The sequence below is a fragment of the Geospiza fortis genome, unplaced genomic scaffold (genome assembly GCF_000277835.1).
Source record: "Geospiza fortis unplaced genomic scaffold, GeoFor_1.0 scaffold229, whole genome shotgun sequence".
Lineage (NCBI taxonomy): Eukaryota > Metazoa > Chordata > Aves > Passeriformes > Thraupidae > Geospiza > Geospiza fortis.
Window position 1 is genome coordinate 366,128 of NW_005054357.1, and position 24,420 is coordinate 390,547.

Consider the following 24,420-nt stretch of genomic DNA (forward strand, 5'->3'; position numbering starts at 1 on the left):
AGTAAAATTAAATACAATACTGTATACTCTGGATCTTGACAGACCTAATCAAATAAGCTGCAATTTGGAATTGTGCATGTTGTTCTTCTATAAGGAGCTAACACCCTCCACAAACAAACAGAGACAATTCCTGGTGATTCAACCCAAAATCAGATAATTTTCCATCTCAGGGTTAAAGTCAAGCCAAAGAGAATCTGAGTAGGTCCTGGAGGGAGAGCTAAGGAAAAAGAATAAGCTAAGGACTTGACTTCTGCTGTGCTTCAGAACAGACATGCTTTAGTACTTTTGAGAGAATTTGTAAATAAATGTCTTTTTTACTCTTCAATCACTATCACACAGAAATTGATGGAGAGTCTGAAAAAAGTTCCAATTAATCACTATGAATAAGGCAAAATTAAAATATTTACAATTTTAGAAGTTATAGTATCCTGGATTGGGGTTCTGTTTTCTTGATTATAATTGTTTCCCAATCAGATATGTGGTCAGAACTGAGGTAGGAGAGAGTGAAAATAAAGCAGCAGCAAACAAAATTTCAGGACAAACAGCCGTCTGTTCCACAAGACAACACAAAAATTGAAGACTTAACAGAACTGACCTCAGTCAATGCTGAGATTTAATCTGGTGTTTCAATAATCACAACTAATTGGCTTAAAAATTACCCATAATTAAAGGACCAAATTCCCAAAAGAATATTTTCATTCTATCTCCTTGGAAATAAGCAGTGTTCAGCCCAGCCCTCCATAGGAACAATCTGTCAAACACGTAATAGAATGAATTTAAGTAGGCTTCACAACATGAGAGAAAAGTATTGACATAGATAAACAGGGATGAAATAGCATGGGAGATTTAATCATCTATTACACTTGAACAGCTCTGTTCTGTTTTAGTGCTCTGTTTCTCTAACAATTCTGCAGCCTCAATTTTCAGTGTGCAGGTATATAAATTTTAAAGAAAAGACATCCTTAGATAAGTGTCTATCATACATGAAATAGAATGACGAAAAGCATTTTTCTATTACATTAATTTTCTCTGCAAAAGAAATGTATTAATAACAATATGTTAGGATCTAATCTAAGGTAAGTCCTGAGGAAGGATCTGATGGGAGTTAAATGAGGTCAGTCTCTGTCCATCTATTACAAGACTGCAGCTCACTATTTTTCATACAAGTTCTTCTCTTGCCAGGAATTTCTCTTTACCAACCTTTCTCTTAGGAAATAGGGAAATAAACTGCACACATGTTTAACTGGGCACTCATAAATACAGAAGAGAAAATGGCACCCTTCTATTGCAGGAGGAAAAAGAAGTGAAGCGTCACTAACTTCCTCTTCCTGGTTGCCACTTCAAGTGAGACCCAAGAACAAGAGCTGCTACCTTGGCCTGATAGCTGTTTCCTCGCCCATTTTTAGCCCCTACTCTATTTTGACCAGAACAGATAACACAGAAACACTAATAACAGCTGTATTTGGCAGTATCTGGATCAGACTTTGGCCAGAAATTAAAGGCAGTTTGACTCCTCAGTTTCTTCCGGCACTGCTGTGATATTTGCCCCTGGCTCTTTGCAGGAGCCCCACAGCACTCTGAGCACCCCCAGGGGAGAGCTGAGCCCTCGCAGCCCTGGCTGCTGCTGCCCAGGGAGCAAACACAGGGCTCTCCATGTGAGCAACCAGAAATACTAAAAACTCACTCAAAATTCATTCAGAGATGACAAAAAAAAACCAAGTTAAAAACTTTGCCACAACCATGTGTTCAATTCTTAATTTTGCCTTTTAACATGGCTTCACAGGAGACATGAGAGGGAAAGATGAGCAAAGGCAAGGCCAGAAGTCTGAAGGTCAATTCAAAAGATTTTAGCCCCAGTAAAGTCAGTCATGACAGCATACATCCCAGGTCCAGACACACTGCTTTACATCCATGAACGTAGACACAGGAGAAAAAAGAAAAAGAATGAAAAAAAGAAAAAATCTTTTCCTTCCTACATCCTGGCGGCAGACCAGAAATCAATACCAGTTGCCTAAGTAAAATCTCACCCTGACAGGGCCTCCCTGCTGGCTACGCAGCAATACTAATGGTCTTGTAGTGGTCTTTAGACAACACAGGGATGTCAATACAATTTTGTTCCGCTTTTCTTGCTTGCCATCTCCCATCTGCAACCAATTCATAACTTCAGTTACTCATACCTTTGCACAAATGGACTGACTCTCCACCTACACATTTAGCTGTCCCTTTCCTCACCCCAGTGCCTCTCTGATCACTGTGACAGCCTTTGCAGTGTGTCCCTCCAAATCTGCTTTGCCTTTAATATTTCACTAAAATGCCAATGAAAACTGCCTTTTCCTCCTGGGAGCACAAAAATCTTCTTTTCTTCTTCAAGCACAGTAGACAAAGCCTATTCCCATCAGCCTAAATAAATAAGCAACGGAATCAGAAAATGAGGGACATATATTGAAGGCTTTTCAAATCTTAACCTTAGAAAGCTTCAGAGATAATAGTTAACTCCTTAGGGAAAATATTGCATTTCATAGAAAAATAAAAGTTATATATGCATTTAGCAGAAGTGTTGAAAACATACAGTGTGTGCTTTTTGGTGAGCAACAACATGAAAAGTTCTAAAGCCTTATAGCTAAAATATTTACATTTTCTAAACAGGGAACTGACTGTAGAGAAACACAGGCACAGCCAGGTATAAAACAGAGGATGTACAACTGGATCTTAAACACACCTGAGAGGAAGGGTAGCCACCTTTCCATCAGCACAGCAGCCCTGTTCTTCAGGAGCGCTGGGCTCTGGGAGGCATGGATATTAAACACACCTGAGAGGAAGGATGACCACATTTCCATCAGCACAGCAGCCCTGTCCTTCAGGAGCCCAGGCTCTGGGAGCTGTTGATATTAAGAGAGGAAGGATGAACACCTTCCATCAGCACAGCAGCCCTGTCCTTCAGAAGCGCTGGGCTTTGGGAGCCATGGAGGCCAGGCCAGGGCCTCCAGCCCACAGCTCCCTCCGCCAGCTCCTGTGGGCACGGCTGCCAAGGAGCCATCGGCTCCTCCAGAACCACCTCAGCTAATGCAGAAAAGCCTGTGAGAGAAACCAGTCTGTAACACATAATTCATCAGCCTCACAAGGCCACTGTGAGAGTTAAACAAAGGAGAAAATATAATAATTCTCAGCGGCCTCTGCTGGGTGCCACAGGATGCCCAAGGCCAGGGCAGGGCTGCAGCCGGGGCTCCCCCAGGCCCCACAGGCAGCTTGCCATGGCTGCCTCTCGCAGGCTGAGCACAAGTGGTACCAAAATTTGAGGTAACACAGGTGTCACACTGTGATCTTGTATAAACTGGTCTTTAAACACAGGAGAGCCCTCACCTCAGAGCACAGCTCTTCCCCCGTCAGCCTGGGGGGCAGACTGTGCCACAGAGCGTTTGGTACAGCACAAACCCACACCACAGCACCACAGCTCTGGTTCTTAAAAGCACAGCACAGAATGCAAAACAAAGAACATTTTAACAGATGAGAATTTATGCTAAGAAATGAGATTTGAAAGTGCACAACCACAAGGATATGGAAGATCCACAGGGGTCCATAGCAGAGCAGCTTGGGAGCAGTCACATTGATGATTTAGAATAACAGGCTCAGTTCCTCATCCCCACTCCTCACTCCTTACCTCTGGCATCCCCTGGATCTCCAGCTATTCCAGCTGCTCACAAGAACAGTGAACCAACACCTTGTATTCCAAAAATCAGTCACGAGAACTGTAACTGCATTGGATGGAAATCTGACATGGGCCCAGCTGCACTCAGTTGACATGAAAGTTGTTTCCTGTAGTCTGCAACCATTGTTAACTATTGTTTAGGTCCAGATGAAGTACACCTGAATAAAAAAAAAAAAATCAACGAAACCTCCAGATTACAGGTATTGATCTCAAAGACATCACTCTGAATTCACAATGCAGCAAGAATCAGTCTAGTAGAAACCAAGCAGATTGATATGCAAGACTCTTCTTCCACATACTCCCTACGAGTAATTTTTTTCTGTACTACTTTAATTTGAATAAAATGTTTCTTACAAGAATTAATATATTGTTTGTTGAAGGATGAGGATTTGGCCATTGTACCAAGAAATCTTCAGCAGTTGCTTGTACATTCAGGCACAGTGCAGAAGAGTGGTTCACATTATTTCCATAACCAAGGCCACTTAAAGAATTTTATTGCTTTCTTTGCTTCCTACAAGGCATTTTACCAAAAAATGTATTGACAGTTTCAGAATGCTATTGCTACATAAAGATATGGATTTTTTTAAAAAGCATTTTAAGAAATCAAGGAAAATGAAAATTAGCATGTAAATGCCTTATGTGAAATAGAAGCATTGGGGAAGATTAACACCTTGCAGGGAAGAACTAGGAGGCAAATGTACTAGAAGAGATGAGAAAACTTTCAAGATGAAAAAAAAGAGCTAAAAATACTGGGAATCATGTACAGGAGCTAGGGAAAAATATGGAGCAGATGAGAGCCTTTGAGACTTCTTATTGCATGGATGGAAATGACAGATACACATCACTCCCACATGAAATTAATTACTAAATACATGTTTATTTTGCCAGGATGATCCATCTTATTTTGCTAGTTTATATTATTCACAGGGCATATTCAAATTCCCTGCTAATATATTATAAATATATGTGCTATAGGCCCCTTAGTAAAACTGATGATAAAGATATCTGTGTACAGAACTGCTTTTAGCATATCAGCATAAAATTAAACAACTTTAAATTTCATTTCCAGTACAAAGGCTTTTTATCTTTAAATAAAATGCTTCTCATCAATTAGTAAACATTCCACTATATTACTGCAGCATGATAGGATTAAAAGAAATTTTTTACTTTTAAGCTTGCTATAAAATATACTGAACTGTGAAATAACACAAAGATAAATGCAAAATATCTCACATTTGGATAATTAAGAACCAACATTAGTTTTCCTTATCATAACCAAAATATTTGGGCCAAATCCCTGGTGAGTAAAAGTTAGTCAAGTCTGTTTAGTCCAGCCTATGCTGCTTGCAGCTCAGATCTAGGCTTATGCCCTGGCCTGGGACTTGCACTAACAGTGTGAGCCCTATCAACAACTGATAGGATGAGCTTCCTACTAAAATCTCTTTTGTCAGCATTTAGGATTAACTTAACTTGGAAAAACAAAAACAAAAAATAAAAACAAAAAAAAAAAAAAAAAAAAAAAAAAAAAAAAAAAAAAAAAAAAAAAACAACCACAAAAAAAAAAAGAGAGAAAAGGTACAACAAAGCAACATCATCAATAAATCAGAGCTAAGAGGTGGAAAGGGAAAAACAAAAGAGAAATCACATTCCTTCAAAAAATCAGAAACTTCCATAGAAAACCAAAACTTTTTACACTGAATTTTTACTAGTGTGCTTACAAATTATTTGTGAAGTTTGAAGCTGTTATTTCACATGTTAATAATCCAGGTATGATTCACACCAAAAAGAGGGACATTTATTCGTGGAAATAGTATTAAATTCTCACTGGGATAAATTTGCTCAGAATTTGTTATTTTGCCTAGGGGAAAGACATCACATTGAATTCACATGCTAAGTGTTAGAATTGCAACCTCTGTCAGATTTGGACAAACTCTCCTCAAAAATCCATTTCCAAAAATATTTGGAAGCCAGCTTTCACAGAACTAAGGATAACCAAAACATAAAGTCTTTAAATATGTCATAGTTAAAATGGCCAACTTCATTAGTGGAAAAGCCAACTTTTCCAGAATGGTTATGATGGAAGTGAAGGGCATTAGGAGCTCCTCCTTGCACTCAGCCTAATACTAACATGAGAATCACATTCTTCAGTTAAACCATAATGATATTTCTCTCTTCCCCCTACCCTCATCCCCACCACACACACAGGATTCAAAATCAGAGAGCTGGAAAAGTATTCATGTTGTCCATTTGCACTAGAGGCAATTCTTCAGGAAACCATTGTGTTTTGTTAGTTCAGCTCCTGAATTTTAAAATAATCATGATGCTCAGGTCAAAGAAGTAATACATAGCACTGTGCTCAGCTCAGAACAATCCAAAGCATGGGAGTGCCAGCACAAGAAAGATTTTCCTCATCAGACCAGAGCACAAGAAAGATTTTCCTCATCAGACCAGAACACAGCAGCAGATACAAGGTCTAATTCACTCCACCAGCAGCTGGCCTGTCTCAGAGGCAGCAAGGTACCACATCCTCCCAAATCAAAGCCTGGAAGTTACCAGTAATAAGTAGATAAAGGAGTCACACATGAAGATAAAAGCCCTGCATTCCTTAAGTGTGCTACTAAGGCGTCTGTGCTTCATATCTCAACATGTATTATATGGTTTTGAACAGCTATTGGTAGAAACAGATGGAATTTTCCCATTCTAATATTTAGTCTTATTTTAATTTATTTATATTGCAACTGCTACATTGAAGCAAGTGAGACTGGCAGGTGCAATGACACACAATCCCACTATCGTCACAATGAAATTGGTAATCAAAACTTATTAGTCCTGATGGAAAGCAGTAGTCATTGGTATTAGGATACTTCTTAGTGTACTGTATCCTTAAATTATTTTAATTTTAGGAAACTGAAAGTTTGAAAATTTCCACTGTTTATCATCACTTCCACTGTTTATATTAAGCCCTTGTAATTCTTCACCAAAAAAAAAAAAACCCTAAAAAAACCTTCACAGAACAATCACAAATAGAATGCTGGGCTTTATTGTCTATTATGTTAATTTAGTTTTCAGTAAGTGCAGTCCCAGATCCAATGTCCTAGCCTATGAGGCTCACAGCCTTCTGCTCCAATTCAGTGATTTCCCTCAAAACAGAAAGAAAGAACATGAAATTTTTATTACAGCTTGATTCCTGACAATTTTTATTTCAAAATTATTCCATTGAAAAGACAGACTAAAATGGTTTTTAAGCCTTAAAAACAGTCCAGAGTGAAAAGCAACTATGGGAATTTCTCATTCAGCTTTGCTCTATATATAAACACACCGAGAGATTTATACAATAAGACAGGCTAAGATGCACAGAAGAAGAAAGAAAAGCAGAAACTCAGCCAAAATTAAGTACAGTCTTAACTTAAAAGCTTCAAGGAAATGTTTTCTATTCAACTGAATTTTAATGGGACGAATGTGGGGAGCAGTGTACGTGTGCAGTGAAACATCAGCTGTGTGGGCAACAACCAAGGTGACGCTCTCAGCAGGGTCAGATGTTACATTTACCCAGCAGCACTTAGGATCTGATGGGATTTGGAATCATACTTCAAGCTCACTCACAAGTCTTTCTCCACAAGAGGAGAAAAGCAGCCTATATGCCTTGCATAAGGTCCCAGCACAGTTCTTGCCTCGACAGCTGACAGAGCAGAGCAGTTGCATAAGTGTAAAAAAGAGAGACACGAGAACATGGACTTGCCTACACAAACCAAACAGGATATCAAGTCACCATAACCCTGGGTGAGGGATCATGAGCAGTACACCCGTGCAGAATGGTTTTTTCTGCCTCTGAAGGAAATTATCCAATACTCCTTATTTTAACATTGTAAGAAGGATTCACACATTCTATTAGAAAGCACTGTCTTGCTCTTTTCCTGGCTGTTGGCCACCACTGAGACTCAAATCAGTTATTGCAGAGGTAAAAATAACATCTTGCAAAGAATCATTAGAGGCCATTTCCTCAGTTTTCCTATTAAAAGATAATTTACTATATCAGGAGTGACTATGTGGTGCCTAACCATCAGAAAAGCATTACACATGACAGAGAATCTGGAGCTAAATTTAAAAAAAAAATCAACAAAACAAAACAAAAGGTAGATTTTCTATCTCCTCCTTCCTCTGTACCTAATTTTTAGCAATCTAAAGCTAGGAGAAGAAGAATGGGTTAAAACTAAATGGAGCTGCCCCTTCAGAGGTGCAGGGCAATGAGGAGGTTTGCAATAAAATCACCAAGGCAGGACCAGCTGCCTCCCTGCAGGAGGACAGCTGGTGTGCTGGGGCAGCTGTGAGCACTAGGAAACACTGCACTGATTAACCTGTCTTGTTACAGTTAAGACAAAAATTAAACAAATCAGCCACATTTGTCTTTCTAACTGTGGTACAGCAACAACAACCAAAGGTAATCACCTGCCTGTCCTGGCTCCTTTTCTCCTATGGTAAAAAGAACAAAGAGGATTGGGAATTAGCTCAAACCCTATAACGCTTTGAACTGTCATGACTTGTGGTCCAGTCTTATTCTTTTTGCTCAGCAGTAGCTGTGCCCCACATCAGAGCAGAAGGCATCCTATCCCATGCCTTGCTCCCACACCAGTGCCAGGCATTGTCCCACAGCTGGGCACTGGCAAAAATCTTTGATAGACAATAAATTTTCCTGGATTTGCCTCACAAACTCTTTCACATCAAAGAAACTGCTGGTGTGTGAATCTCTAAGGTTCAGAGTTCGCTCAATTTGGATGAGCCCTGAAGCATTCACAATTTTATTCAAGTCACCCTGCCCAGGATCTCATAGCAGAAACAGACTTCCTTAGGGGATTTCTGGCATTGCAACTTTCTGTTCAAGAGTGCTGGAATATGCTCCTATCCTTAAAACTAAAAACATTTCATTAAATATTTCAGGGCATTTAAAATAATGTTAAAAATTCTGTGTGGCCAATTGTCAAAAATTTGTGCTAGGTAAGGGGAGTCCGAGTTCCAGATTTCTCTAACCACTTTTAGTTATTGAAGTTTCAAGCACATATTTTTTTTCTGTACTTTGTTAAAAGCTGGTTTCCCAATTTCTACCTACATTACAGAATTATAATTTCCTGGATTCATCTGCTTCTGTCAGAAAGAAGGCTTAGAGATTTTGGCTGTTTTCTGGAGTAACAGATATAAACGAAAAAGCTCACTGGTTCAAGAAAGACTGATTAGTCTTCTACCTCTTAGGCTTCACTGGATATTCCACTGTGAGATGCCCCAAAACTAAAAAAGCTACTTTAAGAATCTTGAGTCTCCCTCTTCCACTTTCTCTCCATCTTTATTCTTAAGGATGCCTTCTTCCTGTCCTTTAGAGGCCATGGTACTTTCATTTCCATGAGAGAATGAGCTTTCATTATACACAAATAAATAACCACAAAGTGCTTTGCATGAGCTCAGGCAGCACCACAGAAACTACACTTTATTTTACTGGGTCTCCCAGATTGTTTGCAAGAAGTTCAGGCTAATGTTAATTTTCACAACTGCATAATCACTTGCCTTTCCTCAGGCACAGATTCTCTTTATTATATGTGTGTTACTTCTTCAAGTCTGTAAGTGTGACCAGGAATAGCTGTGTTCTTACAACATCACACCGTCCATGCCTACTGCACTAAACATACCAAACAGCACCTGCCAGAAAAACCTCCCAAAACAAAAAACTCAGGACCTAAATTTGAACTTTTGTCCCCCTTGAAATCTCTCTATCACCTCTTGTTTAAATTCAACATATAAGTTCAATAACAATTTGCCTGTTTCACAGATGATAAAGTTCCTGTACATTTATAATAAACAAAACATATTCAAATTAAACCCTTCAAGAAGCTAGGATTAGAAACATTAATTCCTGATCAGAAAAAATTTACGGTACAGTCACTAGAATTGTTGTTCTTCCTCTTGATCCCTTTATTCACAGAACCATAAAATATGCTGACTTGGAAGGGATTCATCAGGATCATCAAGTCCAACCTCCGGCCCTGTACAGGACACCCCCACAATCACACCCTGTGCCCAAGAACATTGTCCAAACACTCTTGTTGAACTCTGGCCTTGGTGCTGTGACCATTTCCCTGGGGAGCCTGTTCCATGCCCAACCATCCTCTGGGTAAAGAACATTTTCCTGATATCTGACCTAAACCTCCCCCAGCTCAGCTCCACATCATTTCCTTGAGTCTTGTCACTGGTCACAAGAGTGACAAGATCAGCATTTGCTCTTCCACTTCCCCTCATGAGAATGTTGAAGACCAGCTCCTTTGGATTCCCAGTTTGTCTCACTCTCATGGTAGGTAGAACACAACTACAAGATACAGTATAGCAATTCATGCAGAGAGGAAAACCACAGGCTATTTCAGAAAATGCTGGCTGTGCTTTCTTTGTGGGCCATAAAAAAAACCCACAAGCCAAACCCAAAAAACCACAAACCAACCAAAAAAAACCCACTCCAAAACAATAGAAGCATGGGAGCATTGTATTCCTAAAAATATGATTTTTTTGGTTTTTAAAATATTCTGACAGACAATTCTCAAAAATATTTATAGCACAGCTTGAAGGAAACAATATAGATATCATCTCATTGCACACACACTGTAAAAAACAGTATTTTACTAGTAAGAGTTCACAAACCAAAACAATGGGATGGATAAGAAGAGAGAAGAAGAGCTATTATCCCTCCAGGTACAAGTAGTTACGAGATCCCTACAGAGACATACAGAGACTAAGTGACATGCTATAAAGCATGAAAAGTATGTGACAGAGAGAGAAGAACCAAGTCTTAATTTCCTCCCTCTGTTCTCCTCCCACTAGTCTTAACCACAAGAACATCCATCTTTTCACAAGGCTGGGCACCATTTTATGGCTTTACAATTATAGAAATGCACAGACAGGCCTTGTTATACCAGCAAGTGTTTGAAAACCACAGCAAGATCTGAAAACACTGAGGTGTTTGCAAGGTGAGACCCACTCAGTATTTTCAGACAGAACCATTCCTTACCATTGTATTACCATGAGAAGACTTGTGATAGTTTAGATAGGAAAGGAAGCCTGAAATCCACAAGCAGGTAAGGGAAAGAAACCAGTTTATAGTCAGAACTTCAGAGGATAGATGGGAGAAATACACAAGGAGGTTTTGTTGCCATATTGCTCATGAAAAATAAGGAAAAAGGAGGGTTATTTCCCCTTCCCTCAAATCAGCTGTGCAAGATCACTTACCCATAGACAACTTAGGCTGATAAAGAAATTTCAGATTGTTTGCCTGATATTCCCAATACCTCTGCTGTTCACAGATTCAGGTCTAACTCAAGCCAAAGCCAATTTCAAGTTTCGTTGTAGCTTAACTCTACCAAGCAGCACAGCTGTAGCAATGGCCTCATTATGTATATTACCTACTGATTTCACACTTGAATCCATTTTAAAGTCCTCCATGAGCCTTCCTATTAGCTTAATAATGAAAAGTGTATCAAAGACCATCTTGCTAAGTTGAGTGAAAAATTCAAAGCACTCCCAGTGAGACAGAGCTGCTGAAACCATGAAATAACAGTGGTCACCGAATTCTGCTCTCATTGTGATACTGCTAATTATTTTATCTGGGACCAAAACCTGAGCATCTGAGAGAGGCAGAAGGGGACAAGTTTTTGTGTCTTGACAGATTTGCCACTGAATGTAAGAATTAAAAAATTAAATTTAGGCAATTAGACAGCTGAACATCATCTGTCTCAGCTGTTTTGTACTTCACCCAAAAATCTGATCAGGGCTTATTTTACATTAATTTAAACAACAAATCTATGAGTAAGTGAGAGGAGCGTCTAGACATTACAGCACGTAACTGCTGTAGCTACAAAGTAAAATACCATTATAGCATTCTTTTCTTGACATGCAAAAGAACCCCAATTTCATTATCACCTGCAATGATAGCTGTATTTTTTTTAATTTTTATTCTATTTAATAAAAAAGCAGTAGTCCAAACTTCTATCAAAATGAAAGAAAAATAAAACAAGCCAGTGTCTGGGGAAAAGTTAAAATTTCTATACCAAAGTATAAAAATGGGTGTATAGAGCAGTTTCTCACTAAAATTCTGGTGGGTAGAGTACCTCATTTGAAAGAATGTATACTATCAATTAAGCAAGGAAAAGGAAATATTTAGTTGTCAGCATCCTAACAGTCCAAACTGAAGTGTAATCACTGGGACCACCCATGTGTTACTTGTCATTAATAAATGACAACAAATGATGACAAATGATGACATCTACATAACCTGCACATTCCTTTACAATGTGGCAACACAGAAAGAATTTTGGTTTAACCTCATTATTTGGATTTCTATTATTTAAATTAAAACAAACAAACAAAAACATCTGCAACAACTCACCAGAACCACTAAGCTGTATTCAGATTAAATTGTTTGTATAGCATATGGAGATGGCTGGCACCTGTTTGTGGTGAAAACTCAGACTCCCCAGTTTTAAGTGGAGAACAGAAAATTAGTAGAAAAAAGGTACACATATAGAGATAAGCAAGGCACTGACATGGAACATTGAAGAAAGACATATTTTAATACAGTTTTAGGGAGCACTTCCCTGGCTGAGGGAAATATCACATCTCATCATTTGCCAGAGAACTCTCATCACTACACAAATAGTCAGAGTTGGTGAGAGTAACAAAACAAAAACACTGAGAACACAATCTATTATCATAACAAATAGGACATCTCCCAGCTGAAACAATATCGTTCCACTTTCCTTACTGAGGCAGATATGAGGCAGAAATGTCTCAGAGTTTCTTTTAGGAAAAAGTAAAATGGACTGAAATATTTCAGTGCATTATGTACAGAAGCAGAAAAAGATTTTGAGACCAAAAAGTTACAATTTGATTAAAACAGATGACATTTCCCCACTAATTGTTGCTTACAGAATCTGTTATCATCACATCTGCCCACTTCCCAGGAACAGCAGGTTCAAGAAGGAACTGGAGAGATTACTGTGCAAGCAATAAGAAACTATTTCCAAGAGGTAACAGCTCAGAGAGAAACAGCTATCCCTGTACTACCAATAAGTTTCTTTTATTTCTTATTTTTAAGTACTTGAGTTCCTTTTGTGTATGATTGTGAAGAGAAGCTTCACTGCAGTGCACTCCAAAGACCCAAAAGCCAGAAGATGACAGAATAATTTCAATTAAAAATATTTAGGGCCTTATTCCCTCCAGCCTCTTGATCTGCATATTTCAGTTGCTGATGTTTCTCGTTTCAGCTACCCTAAAATGATGAATACCTCTGGGATCCACACAGAACCCAAACCATCAAAACAAGAAAGGATGACAGAGATGTCCCATATTTGCCCATGTAAAAAGCAAGAGGAAAATATTAATGTGCCACAAAATATTGCACCAAAAACTGAAGTAAAAATCAGTGTTTCCTAAGTGAAGGCAATGGGACAGGAGAAAATCTTATCATAGTCTAGGTAGAGGAACATGAACTTTAGATCTGTTAAGAAAAGAAGGATCCAATTTCTACACTGCTTAAGTATTGGTTAGAAGAATAGAGATGATAATGCTTTTATGGATAAGATCAACATGCATAGTTTCAGATTTTAAAGCATTTGAAAATAGCTTTAAATACATGCACACACATAGGAACCTGGTAACATTGCCCAATAAGTAGCTAATAGATTTGTGGAGATTTTTTTCTTGTATAGCAACAGGAAAAACATAAAATTGCATCTTCTTAAGAAGAAAAACATTTAGGTCCCAATTCCCATAGTTATGAGGAGGCTTGTAAATATTTTTACATACTTTAATAGCATCCAATTATAATTTTGTGCTAATTGCTTTAATCAGCCCAACCTGAAGTGTTATAGTATTTTTCCATAATTAAGGAGTACCACATGACAACCAGCACTTTTCAGAGCTATTATAGTACTTTCTAATGCCATAATAAACAAAGATCATGCATCTTAATTATAAACAATAAAAATTCCATACACATTTAATTATATGCTACAGCGAAATTCCCATAACTTTAAAAAAAGCTCTGCCATGATTATTAAGATGTTGCTAATATGAGCTCACACTAATGGGCTGTGCCCACTATTAATGTCAATGCAAACGGTTTACATCAGGAATCTCTATCTCCAATTTAAATGTTAATGGACTGAGTCTTTTTCATTTATAGTGCAAGAAAAGGATAAAGCTGCTGAAGCCAATGAGATTATGTGAAACTGCTAACTAGCTTATTACTGGCTCTATCTCCAAATGCATAGTATGGAATATAATCAATTCTCTCATACCTGTATCCTTATGTCCTGCCAAAACAAAGAAAAGCAAATCCCTAATACCAGTATATATTGCATTGGAATCAGAGCAAAATTATAGGTCTTTAATGTGAATGAGGCTACTAAAAGATCATAAATATCTTAACTTGTGTAAAACATGGATTACCTTTAGGCCAAAGGTTAACAGAGCATGTTCCGGTCCAGCACATGAAACATGAGCAGCCCCCAAGGCAGCAGTGCCATGCTACTGATCCCTTCTGCAGTTCCCAAAGCAGCAGCTCCTTCTCCAAGGGGTCTGTGGGGAGGAACTGCAGTGATGGACAAGTGCTGAAGCATCAGTGTTCACTCTGGATGCCACTAGTGGATACAAGCCCCAGCACACAACTACAGGTTTGAATAGGGGTCACTCATGATTTTAAAAGGTAAGTTTAGATATTTTTTCCAAAAAAAAAGCCCATTTCTGAAATTCGTTCTCTGTGTGTATATGACATGACACTCACTAGATAAATGTCCTTGATGTACACAGTTTACATATCAGCTCCATTTTTCAGACAGATGAGACTACTCTCTCACACCAGATAACGTGATACTAGATAGTATCACAGCAACAATTCGGATGGCAAATAAACAACCATGTAAAAATAAATCTGTCTATAAAACAATGTCCAGGAAAGTTATTTGTATTGTTATAAATATTGCTAAGATCTTAATAATCATTTAGAAAAAAAAAATTAAAAAGGGATTAGTTTTGCATTAAAACAACGCTTAGCTGAACAGCTGCTCTATTTCAGGTACTTCCTATTCTATTTTGATTCTGTACTTCCACAAGCCAGAGAAACCAGGTTCCATTCTATTTTCCTTCTTGGCCTCAGCAACACTCACACATTGACATGTCCTCTTGAAGCCTGTCACCAGCTCCCACAGCTTATATCACCCCATAATAAACCCATGATGAGGCTACCATGGGACAAATCTCACAAAGAAAGGTAAATATATTCTCCCCTTCCCTATCCCAGCATTATTGTGTCCCCAGTTTACAGCCAGTCATCATGAAGCTGTAGGAGCCTCTACTTCCAAGTTCCTATAGTCGAAAGCTGGAATCTCAAGGGAGGTATTAGTGCTGTGTTTTCTGCATTCCCCTTCTAGAATTTCTTTCTTCCTTTCATTTTCTCTTTGCTTCTTACCAGCAGTTTCAGAACAAGCCTTAAGTGGCAAGTAACCGGCACTAATTAGGCCCACTAGTGTGCTGTTCTGCACAAGGAATCCTTCCTTGCCACAAAAAGCTTATAGACCATTATCTCCCCCTTTTTTTATCCTCCATTGTGCTTTTTTTCTTATTGCCTCCTGCCCACCTTTTCTTCCCTGATATTTAAATTTTAACATAGAGGTTTTGCAATACCTTCTTATTAGAGCTGCAAGACCTTAGAAAAAAAAAATCTGTGTTAAATTAATTATTTTTTATTTAAGACCTCTCAAGACCAAAGAAAGCATTATTAGAAGTCATGGGAAAATATCTGAGTCCCAATCAGCAAAGTTAAGACCAAAGTTCTGGAATCAAATGTCAATATTGAGTAAGGAGAATCAGGTTACATGCTTAAACAACACAACTGGAAACTGTAATAATTTAGTGACTTCTTTGCTAGTCAGTGTTAATGCCCTGGGGATATTATGGTATTTAAAAGAAGATTTTAGACTACATATTCAGGCCACTTCTTAGAGCACATCTCCTCTCCTGGCCAGCAGCGCTCTCAAACTCTCACCCACAAGACAACATGTTCCCTTGTGTGACCATCCTTCTGCAGCATCAAAGTAGGACAGTTCTAAGGAGAAAAGATAAAATGAATTCCACTGTGCTTGGCTATGTCTATGAAATTGTAATATTTACTTTTTCCTGACTGCTGAGGATTCTGAGTCCCATATCTTCCTCTCTTAGAAGCAACTTCAAACTTCCCTGGTCATTTTGAGATTCAAGGTTGGCCTTTGCAGCCTCACTTCCCTTCTTTCCATTTCAGAAGAGTCAAATGTCAAATTTCCTGCAAAAAGTAGGAGAAAAGAAAGACATTGCAGTGCAGGACAGGCAAGTGCTTGATATCTTTATTTCCATCAGGAAGAGGAAAAATAATTATTTCTGAAGGTTCTGTAAGTCCTTAAAACAACTAGAAAAGCATAGTTGCCTGAAGATAAATGGATTCTTCCCTAATCCCTTATAACACATGGACCACCGTGCACTATTGGTGATCCATGAACCACAGCTGCCCAGTCTCATTTTAGACCCCCAGAGATTAAACCTATCAGATTGTCAGCCTCCTGACAGACTGGGACTTGCTGAAAAGAATGAATTTTCCATGGTATTATTTAAGTGCCACTAACCTCATCTAAGGTCTTCTGGAAAAAGAACTTTTCCCACTTTACTACATTTAGTCCGTGTTGTGTCACCGTTTAAACTATGAACGCCAAATTTTGCCCCTACAAGCTCACACGTAGTTTTGATTGCCTTGTGTGCATTTACTCCAAGTACACATGTACCCAAGTGGAAAGACAGTGTTACTACTCTGAGAAAAACAGGTTAATAACAGGCACTGAGTGCACTAATTGAACACTACATTGGTCCCAGCACCAAGTGATTAAGAATCCAAGGCACCTTAAGACAGAACAGAAAGTAGATAATTTTCTTCCTCAGAACCTAAATTGCAACTAATGTTTCTGCTCGCACTAAAACAGCTGAGTACATCATTCTTTAAAGGATTTGAATTCAGAAATCTTCTTAACTATGTGGAGATCACTTCAAACACTTTTAGGCTGGTGTTTTGGTTTTTGGAGAGCATCATAAGCATGTTGGCAGTTTTGTTCTCAGTGAGGGATTTTCTGGAGAGCAAAACACACCATTTTTTCACTGGTTCCTTAATACTGACATTGCCTGCAATGTGGGCAATCATCTTACTTGCTCTAACATAATTTCTCTTCTACAGTTCCAGCACCAGTCCCAGACACTCCAGACATTCAAAATCTGCTCACAGTAAATTGAGATTCAAGGAATAATCTGCAGGTGTTCAAAGCAGTTAAGGAAAAAACAAGTGTGTCTCATATAGAGGAATATATGCCACTCCTGGAATATATTAATGACACAGAAACAGGTGAGAATTTTGAGAGGCCAAGAAAGACATTGCTTTCCTTCCTCCCTTATTTCGATACCTTATTTTGAATTGCAATTGGACTACTTATTCATTAAAGTATTTTCTAGGATCAGTAAGCTTGGTAGAATTTGTACCTGACCAGGATTTGTACAATGAGGGCCATTATGAACATTCTATTGCTGGTCTCCAATACTCCTTATTTGAGTATCTGTCAGAAGACTTGTTATAAGCTTTTTACAGAATTTGTAGCTGTCATTTCAATTGCTTTGGGATGAAATGTGACCTGTTTCCATCCGAGCGGAAGCCTTTCAGGCTGTCTGTGTGAAACAGACCAGAAATAGAAGTGTTTTCTTCATTGTAGATGCAGCTTCTCACACCAATGCCAATTTAAACTAGAAATATCACAAACAAATCTAAAAGGTGCAGACTTCAAATCAAGATTAGGAGTTTTACATTTGTCAATCAGCTGCTGAGCCAATGTTCTCTGGTACAGAAGAGAGTGGGAACACAACAACCATTTTGGGAAACCGTGTTCAGGCACTACAGAACAACAGCACCAGCCCTGGCATCAGAAGCAAGTTCATATGGCAGGGCTTGCCTGGCTTTCACAGCAGCGTTTGACTCACAAGGACCATCCCAATCACAGGTCCCTGGCAGGGCTTGTCCCAGTCCTACCCCGCAGCCTCTTGGGCACAGCTTGCCCCAGCTACTGTTGTTTGCTCTTGACGTGAGTTTCAAGAGTCACAGCTCCATTCTTGCATCCTTCCACAGCGCCTAAACATTTCAAATAGCACCTTCTGCCATAGGCAGTGTTTTTTCTACTGCAGGAAAAAAAATATGTAAACATAGTTTTTAAAAGCCTAGGTTTTATGTTCCAGTTAGGCAAATAATTACAGGCTTTATTACACACCAATTAAAAAAAATTAATTTTCATATGTTCTCTGGAACATATTTTAATTTTCATCATGTTCTCCAGAATTTGCCTTATCTTTATACAGTATCATAAATTACTTTTATAGTAACATAAATATAACAATAATAAAAAATTTGCAGCAATAAATAATTGATCTTATATTGGGATTTTATTAGACTAGAAGATGGCTCAAGCTGCTGAGCTGCATCTTCACAGGACTGTTACATGACAATTTGCTGGAAATTTTTGATTTTTCATAAGCCTGCAGGCAATGCTCAAATTTCAATTCTTTCTGAAAGCTCTAGTTTGGTTATAGGCATCGACTTAGGAACTAATCAGAAATGTTGCACAAGAAGTAGAGTTACAACAGCAGTCTAAGCAAATAACCTAATTCATTCCTATTTAGGCCAAGAGATCCATCATGGCCCCTGCTGACACAAGGAACATGCAAGTGTTAAAAACCTCAATCTTCAATTTCAGCAAACAAAACATTTATGGATCATTAGGCAGCCAACAAAGAAGATTTCTTTGGAACAATCTCCTTTTCCCCCTCTCAACACTTCAGCCTTTGGTGATAAAGAGACTGTATTGGACCAACCTTACCCTATGTCCCCTTTTCATCATCCAGCAAATTACAGCTTACAGGCTTCTGCAAAGTCTGTTTGTGCCACTTACTCATACAAGCAGTAACACTTTTCAGTGTGAATGCCATGCCAGGAGCCCATAAATGAGACATTTAAACAGGGAAAGATGAATAAAATCTACTTCCATAGTATTTTAATGTGACCTAGAAACTGGGAATTGAAACAGTGCTGACAGTGGGAACTCAAGATTTTGCAATCAGAGGGTTTGTAATAGGCTCTAGAGAAGTAGTTACAGGAAATTTTTGCAGAGAAAAAAAGTGGGAAATACAATGAAGGAACAAGCTTCGTAAGCTTCAGCCCAAACTTTTTTGGATGGGCGTCATAATCAGAATAGATTTCAACAAATCCATTAGGGTCTGGAAATGAGAGCTAATTCTGTGCTAAGGAAGTAGCACAGGTTATTTGAACAAACTGGAACATTCTAACATTGGTGTTACTTCATTGTATATAAAATACAGATGGGGCTTGATCATTTAATATTTTCAGTAGGCACTCCCTACCTCTGATTTTCGAAGAGAGACTTACTAGAGTAAGAATATTCTCTCTCAGCCTCAGATATTGCCCATCACTGTCTTGAATACACAGTAATTTTAGAGCATTTTAAAACATTTTAAATACACACAAAAGTGTTTTGAAGGTTGTGTATTTAATTTAATTTGTAGGACCAAGATTTTCTTCCCAGTAATCAGGAAAAAAAAATTTGCAAATTCAGAATCTGAAATGCTCAAGTTTAATAAACACAGTGAAAAGGAAACAGTTCTGTTCCTTTGCCATGTCTGAAAACAACGATATCCCAAATTCTGCCAGAGGAAAAATAAATGACCAAAGAACCACAACACTACTCTGCCAGCAATTCACCCTACACAGCTCCTCCAGCCCCACAGCACAGTTCAGCACTGATAACCCCCACTGATGCCTCTTCCCGGCCCAACCCTTATCAGCTAAAGGGAGTCCAGCAGCCAGGCCAGAAACACATCACCTGAAAGAGTTTAAGGACTGAGCCACACAATGCTTTGCAAATGCTTTCCACACTCTGAGCTCAGTTTCAGTAGCCAGCAGAGTACTAGCGCTAGCCAGTGCTGCTTCAGGACGGCAGGAGAGAAAAGTGTTTGAACATGTCACAGGTTAGGGAAATGTCAGTACTTAGACTTACCACTGATAGCAAAGACTGGTCTGGCTGAGCAGTTTTATAACACAAAAGTAGGTGTGCAGATTTAATGTAGCTTATTCAGAAATTAATTCTATCAAATGCAGTTTCAATCTTTCCCATGGAGAGCAAATAAAAGCAATGTTTAGCTACCTGCACTAAATTCTTGATGAATCCATAGTGACAGAGTATTTTAGAACTGAACAATGAATACACTGATGAAGTTGAGATCAGCTCTTGGACAATGCAATAATTTGCAAAGAAGAATAAATTTTTGATCTAAAGAGTTCACTAACTTACTTACCACTTAATCAAAAACTACAGTTTTTTTCTAACTGCCCTCAAAAGCACTTCATAATGGCAATAAACAGATCTACAATCCATTTTTGATTTAGGCAGAAGTTTCATTGCAACCATCTGAAACATCTGCCTCCTAAAACATATTCTGGGTGTCTTTCATGTATTGCCCATCTGATAACTCCTATTGAGAATCTGCACAATTCTGGTGACAACTGAGGGGATTGCTTTTTTTGTCATTAAGAGACTTCTCATTCCAGAAACTCAAAAGTTGGACATTTTCTGGATAAGTCATCTCTTCTGTTCAAGAGACTATTTTTTTGCCAGTTTAATAGCATCCTGCACTGTAACACTTGACCTTGGAAATATTAAGAAAAAAGAATCCAACCAAAACAAAACAAGCAAAAAAACACACACACATCCAAAAAACCACCAGCAGCACAAGAAACTTCTCACTTGGTTTCATCTCCTAATCCATCATCAACTAGTTGAAGAACTAGGGTCAGTTGTTCTCTATCACCATGAAAGAGTTCAATTTCACAGTACTAAAACTCACCACTTCACAGCAACAGCTTTGATGACACACCAGAGTAAAGCCTTTATAATATAAAGCATGGATACCAGGAATAAATACTCTTCTGAGGTCAAGGGAATTGGATTGCTTAGAGAAATAAGACCTCAAAAGCAGTATAATAGAGGTATTCAGGGTGATGGAAGTGCTCAATAAAATAGAGCTTTAGATATTTTTACACTGATGAAATAAAGAATTTAAAGGATCACTCACAACTTAAGTAGAGAGGAATAGCAAAACATAAGCAGATTAAGCTAGGTAGTTAAAATATAATATAGCACTTGTTTTTTTCACAAGAAATATAAGCTGATACATTACAACTATGTAAAGAGAGTTCCTGAATGCCTCAGCTAGCCAGTATTACAGTTTCTCATGGTAGAATTTTATGTGTTTAAAGAAAGATGGCAAAGCTGAAGTTACTGCAGTTAGAGATCCATCAGGGAGGATGTGACCCTCCTTTAACAACAGTTATCACACCTCCATCAGGCACCACATTGATTTGGCATGCTTAAATTTATCATTATATCTTTTCTGATTAATATCAAAATTGCTGCTTGCTGATCACTTAAGTGAAGGGGCTTTTGTGTGGGGGAAAGGGCTGACAAAGACCTGATGTTAAGGCACAAAGAAATAAAGAGACAAACAGAGAGTTCCATTTTCAAGAGAATACCCTTTCAAGACATTATCCCCCAGGGCCACTGTAACAGAATGCTGTATTTAAATCAGCAGGTCGTGCACTAGAAGATGGTTTAACTGCTAATTAACACTAGATGATATGCTGAAAATTACATGCTAATTAATTCTCTGTAGATCTAAGTGCCCTTCCTTCTATATCATTTTCAGTGAACACATTAACATGGGGAATAGAATGGCATTAATTACAGATTCACATGACAAACATGTGAAGCTATATTAAATAGTTGATGGAGGTTAACTAAAAAGAAAGATGTGGGTCAAAGTTGTAGACCACAGGCCACAGTATCATAAAGATACCCCACATTAAAAAGGAGAGGGCATATATTACCCATTCAATCTTCCTGTCAGTTTGATGTTGCTCTCTTGTATTAGATTTTCTTGCAGGAAGATCACTATTCTGAAAATTGGATTCATCTGTGCAGAATACATTCTCACAAAATGAAGGCAAGAAATGGAAAGTAAATAATTTTGTTCTTTTAGAAAGTGACAGTGATTACAGGTTTGGGTGGTTTCTTTTTTATAATTTAACTATTAACCATCCCCACATCACAAGAATTTGAAAATGGCAGAGAAATCAGTTGTGTAGGTTATAGAAATAGCTAAAGAATCAATATTCTAAATATTGGTGCAATAGTCCCACTCTAGAATAAAAGATACCTTTTAAGTCAAATATGTATGACAAACATATACAAAGCTACTGATTTTTTAGCTTTTAATTTAAGGTCTGGAGCTTCCCCAAATAAAATCCAATCACTACAAACAAATCAGACATTCAAATGTAAGATATTGCCCATACTTCAAGGGTCTCAAACTCCAAGTACAAGCTATAGGTCAACCCAATTCAGAGGTTGAAAAATTATACAGAAAAAGCAGTTATAATGCTAAAATTACATTTTCTGTTTGTCAGATAATGGAACACCTACATGCATGGCTATTTCTGTAGTTCAAAATCTTGAGGCTTTTCCCTTCCAATAAAAGCACTGGTAATTTGTCATTAGAGAAACATTAGTTACCAAGGCCTTTCCTTAAATTCTTTCCTTCATACTGACAGATATAGATATATGTAAATGTCTTTTATTTTCCCCACAGAAAGCCACCTCTTCAGTCAACATATGTCTTTGAATTAAAAAATAAGCAACAAAAACAAAAGCTACACACAAAAAAAAGTGCAAGGCTTCCTAAAAATTAAAATTTTACCTCCATAATGTACATTTGTCTATTGGAATTGAAAATTTCTGCTTTATTCATACACCTGAATAAGATCATTTGGGGAACTGCAATAAAAGTAATACTAATCTCTAAATAACAGATAGAAAAAGACGAATAGCAGTTTTGTTTTATTTTATTTTAATAGCACAATAGGTAACACCAAATTAGGAATCAGGGAATTTGGTGCATGGACACTAATAACCAAACCTTGTGCCCCAGAGAACTAAACTTGTATTTGTTCATGGTCTCCAGGGAAAACAGCTGACATTTAGTCATCTCAGAGGTTCCAGACTAAGAACCAGAACATGCCCACATGTATAGGTAATTCACTATCCAAAATGACCAAAATCATCTTTCATGAGAGACTCAAATGCACAACTTCAAATAAAGCTTTTCTCCCTAGCACAGAGCAGTAACAAAACTTTACTGTATGTTTAACATTTTTCTTGTCGTAGGATGTTGTTAATAAGTACTTAACTCTGCTATATAACATAAGATACAAAATCCAGAAAAAGAATACAGCCAGAATTTTTTTACTTTGCTAGAGACAGCCACAGAACACACGCAAAACAGTTCCAAGTGGTTCAACAGAAAGCAAAAATAAAGCCTTACCACAGCTTGTTGAAGCTTTGTAGTTCTCTGACCACAGGAAACATCCAGTACTAAAATCTTTTTAAAACGACTTTAGCACATGCCTGCCTAAATCAGCTTTTAAAGCTGGCAAGAAAACACCAAACAGCTAGTAAGATACTGAACGGATGGAGGATAAAAGAGAAAATGGGTGGTGGGATGGGATATAAAGCAGATGAGAAATCAGATTCAGGTGAATCTAGTTTAGGCTGACCATCAGTCACTGATTCAGCTCTAACCACTGCACCTGGTCTCACTTGAGAAGTCCTTACTGCACTAATTTCATTTCACATTTTCCATCCAAGATATTCAGAATAAAAAGGAAAATATACTCTAGGCAGTATGTGACTTTGGTCATGACAATAACCTTTGTGAAGATTTCTTACCTTGGAAGGGTGATCCTCTAAAGCAGTGATGAACTTTGAATACAGCTTGAAAGTTTTTAATGACAGCTCCTGCACAGCTGGGTGAGCTGAGAGGTGTGTTGAGTAAATTAAAAAGTTGTGTAAAGTACTTATGCAACTGCAGCCAGGTGTAATATGTCATTAGCAGAGCAAAGTTACCAACGGCTACATGTCTCACCTGTTTGTTCCAAGCAATGTGGCTTTTGCAGATGGATTACATTTACTAAAGATTTGAAACCATTCTTAGAATAGATGAGTGAAAACAATTGTTCCCAGATGGGTGTTTTGTCATCACATCTCTTCCCTCAAGGGTCCTCATGCATTAGGCCCCAGTTCTATTCACAGACTTTCACAGAAGCTCTGTATTTATAGACACAAAAGGAATTTGAACTCTGCTTCCTTGCACACTGAAGCTTGCATCACATCTGCTACTGTCAGCCAGTCAGCTATTGTCTAACCACCCACCCTGTGCAAGACAGGCAGAGGACACTTAGCAGAAACTGATGAGGTACTCCTTGACCCACCCCCGCAAAGCAGAGGGTTTTGAACCCTGCAGAACTTACCTTCCAATGAGGAGACAACACAAAACATCCTTCATTCCCTCCCCACAGCTGCTAGGATGGAGTCACCGTTTTTACCCCTAGGGCTTTCTAACAATCAGGCTGCAATATTTTTCAAGCATGAGTAACTCTAGTAGTATCTATTGTTTCTTGAAGAGATTTTCTTCACTAAGAAGCACTACTGAGATGCTTAAGT

The 24,420-nt window shown here is 38.2% G+C and overlaps 1 long non-coding RNA gene across 1 annotated transcript in view; it reads right to left on the bottom strand.

Moving 5' to 3' along the window:
• LOC102033056 overlaps nt 1-23,385 on the bottom strand; it is a 52,842-nt gene extending 29,457 nt beyond the window's left edge. Inside the window, exon 1 of the long non-coding RNA XR_265384.1 lies at nt 23,243-23,385. This is a non-coding gene — a long non-coding RNA (uncharacterized LOC102033056). The remainder of the gene's footprint in view (nt 1-23,242) is intronic.
• Nucleotides 23,386-24,420: the final 1,035 nt, after the last annotated feature.